Source organism: Lactuca sativa, chromosome 4 (genome assembly GCF_002870075.4).
Source record: "Lactuca sativa cultivar Salinas chromosome 4, Lsat_Salinas_v11, whole genome shotgun sequence".
Taxonomy (NCBI): Eukaryota; Viridiplantae; Streptophyta; class Magnoliopsida; order Asterales; family Asteraceae; genus Lactuca; species Lactuca sativa.
The window spans coordinates 77,980,948-77,984,262 of record NC_056626.2 but is presented as its reverse complement, the minus strand read 5'-3'; the positions used below and the strand labels follow the sequence as shown (position 1 = coordinate 77,984,262).

The 3,315-nt window shown below is 36.1% G+C and overlaps 1 long non-coding RNA gene across 1 annotated transcript; it reads right to left on the bottom strand.

The window, feature by feature from the left end:
• Window positions 1-333: 333 nt before the first annotated feature.
• On the bottom strand, window positions 334-1,388 carry LOC122197317 (uncharacterized). Its single transcript, XR_006190442.2, has 2 exons — window positions 809-1,388; window positions 334-719 (listed from the first exon to the last, which is right to left on the bottom strand). It is a non-coding gene; the product is annotated as an uncharacterized LOC122197317 (long non-coding RNA).
• Between the last annotated feature and the right edge of the window lie 1,927 nt (window positions 1,389-3,315).

The following is a 3,315-nucleotide window of genomic DNA, read 5'->3' as shown; positions in this document are numbered from 1 at the left end:
ACGAAGAAAAGGCAACAAACAGACAACAAGTGCATCAACCCAACAAAACCTAAGCTTCCACCCACTATTGGCACCAGGGCCGGTCCATTGGTTTTTCATGCCTTAGGCGAAAAAAATAATAATGCCCCCTATAATTGTTCGGAACTCATATGCAACACAAAATTATACTCCCAAAAAAATATCCTCATTTTAATTATTGTAACAAAAAAAAATGGAAATTAATAGTAAACAGATTTGCAAATAAATCATCACCATTTAAAAACTCTAATAACCAAAACATTATATAATCCTAACAACTATAGAGTACGCAAGACACATAATATTAGCTAAAAATTATTTGCAAAAAAATCATCAATACCAAATAGGATACACCAAAAGACATTTGTAGGGAAAAAAAATTATACACGATATTAAAAAATTATTGTATTGGATACTAAACAATCTAGTCTCATTAACAAATACAAAAACTAAAACATAATAAGTATTAGCAAATTTCATAAGCAAAAGAAACGTTGAAGCAAATAACAAAAAAATCGTCTGCCAAGTGCAAATCTCTAATTTCCAAGTAAAAATCTATTTTCGGTTGGTGATTAGAGATGCTGAAGTAACCTTGAGTGCTTCCAATTGCAATTCCCACTTCCTAGACAAAACTAGAGTATAACATATTAGAATGAGATCCACAATTAAAAAACATTTTACGCCGAAAGAATCGATAATATCTGCAAAACAAACAATAATACATATTTTTTCAACAAATTAATAAATCCAAATATCAAACGAATATCATCAAATCATCATAGGTAACTACTTAGATGAGAAACCAAAACTGTGAACTCCTGATTTTGAATTAAACAATTCAGTACATATTCGAACTCCCCTTAAGCAAACTACAAAAAAAAACCCAACAAACAGAGATGAAGCAAACTCATGAAACTAATGTAATAAAAACAAATAAATATGAAATGAAAGATGCATATTTTAAACAGAAAATTACCGAAATACCTCCTTATCTTAACAATTCAAACTCCAACTCATACAAATCGGGAATCACCAAAATACCGAATCAGACTGGCGATAAAAACAGAGGAGAATAGGTGAAATCAAAATTGGGTTCCAGAAATAGACGATTGACAATCTTAGTAAGTCTTCAACCCACATGAATCGCCAAATGGGAATTAGAAATAGAAGAGTAGAAGAAATCAGATTTAGAAATTGTGATTCGGTCGATTTAGACATTCAACACATCAATATTCTACATCGTTAGTATTCTAGGCGTCGATTTATAATCAACCAACGTAAATGTCGATTACAGCTCCCAAGGTGTTAGGCGGCTTCAATTATTTCACGCTCCCGCTCCCGCCTTGCCTCCAGTTCCATCTCACGTTTGTGTCGAGAAAATTAGTGTAACGGGCTAAATTGTTTGGGCCAAACTAGCGTTATATACTATTACTTACCAGATTAAAATGATGCCCTCTAATATTTGCTGCCCTGGGCCTTAGCCCATCTCGCCCATGTATTAGGGACGGGCTTGATTGGCACCAAGAAGATCGTCAACAAGAAGAAAATGTCTATATGCAAAAGAGAACCGATCATAATATTTTTCAAATGGTAAAAATATTGAAACAACGAAACATCCATAGAAATACCAAACACCAAAAAGAACAAGTTAAAAGAAATAATATTTGACACAACATTAGGATAAAAATGTGTCAAATGGGCACCATGATACCTTAAAACTTCTACGAAGAACGAAGTGGGATGGAGTCTTAAGCCACAATCTAAATGCCTTAAGTAAAACTCAACTTTACCTATTAGAGGTTCAAAATAAGAATAATAATATAAAGGTATTTTTGTGTAACGCCCGGGTTTCAGGGCTAAGCATTTTTGTCAATGTAATAGTGTAGGTTAACTCTTGTAACTCTTTTTGAAGTAATAAAGATGAAATATTTGAGTATTATGTGAATTATATGTGTTTATGTGTTTATTATTTAATTATAAATGTATAATTAATAGAAAATAAAAATAAGCGTCAAAATTAAAGTATGAGATAATCCCTATATCTCTACATAAAGTTGTAGAATATGTCTCAAGGTTTCCGTGCATATAAGGAACGCCGAAATCCGAGTTATAACGAAGAAGTTATGGCCCGTCGAAGTTTTACGGCAAAACCGGCACGGCACCAGGAAGCGTAAATAGTGAATTTACGATAGAGTGAGATTTAGCCTTATCAATCTAAACGAAAGTTGTAGAATATGTTAAACTAAGAACGTCGATAAAAAGAACGCCCAAATCTGACTTCGTATGAGGAAGTTATGATTTTTCTAAGATTCGGCTTAGCAGTGCACGGCCCGAAACTCGAATTTTTGTTCGAGCGGTTTTTGGCTTACGCGACCTAAATGAGAGTTGAAGATCTCATTAATAGGAACTCAACGGTAAAAAGATGGACGAAAATGGAGTTCGTATGAAGGAGTTATAAATTCTTCGCGGTCATTTAACAGTCTAAACGCCTCTTACTGTAAAATTTGAGATCGGTCGAGAATTAGCCGACGGAGTCTAAATGAAAGTTGTAGATCTTGTTTTTACCTACACGTGGAAAAAAAGAATGTCGAAAACGGAGCTCGTATGCAAAAGTTACGGGGTTTAGAAGTTGGCAGAGTGCTGCTGCAAAAGGGGTGACGTGGCTGAATATGGGCCAAGGCTTTCTCCCCAAGGAAAGCCATCAGATGATGACACGTGGCACTGACTCGGCGAGTCAGTGAACCGACTCGGCGAGTCCGTCAGGATTTCACCCTATAAATAGAAGTGCCGGGTTCTCTCATTTCTCACACCTTTCCCCACTTCTTTCTCTCTCTACACTCTCTCTCTAGCCTATCCTAACCCCCCTAAAGCCTAGGTAAACCCCCTAGCACCTGAAGGAAGCCCCGAGGCTCCCGGAGTCCTGAGAAAAGAGCCTTTCGGCTCGGGAACGCTGCTCCAGCGAAGCCCGGTTTTCGAGAAAACTCGCTGTAAGTGAGCTACGCCTAACCTATCTTTAGTTTAGCTTACGTTTTAATATAGTAATGTTATTAGGACCTTATAATAAGTACTTGGGCTATTATTATGGGTTATATAAGTATCTTTTAACGCTTATATAATAATAATAATAGCTAGACTATTAATTAATCGCGGTTATCGTTAGACTAAACCCTAGTGGTGTTGGTACTAGGTTTTATCGAAGGAATATCGTTTTGAGAGTATCGAAGCGCTGTCCGAGTGCTGAGTCACCACCTTTCAGGTGAGTGCATAGTTACTTTCAGCTTACACATAGATATGAAG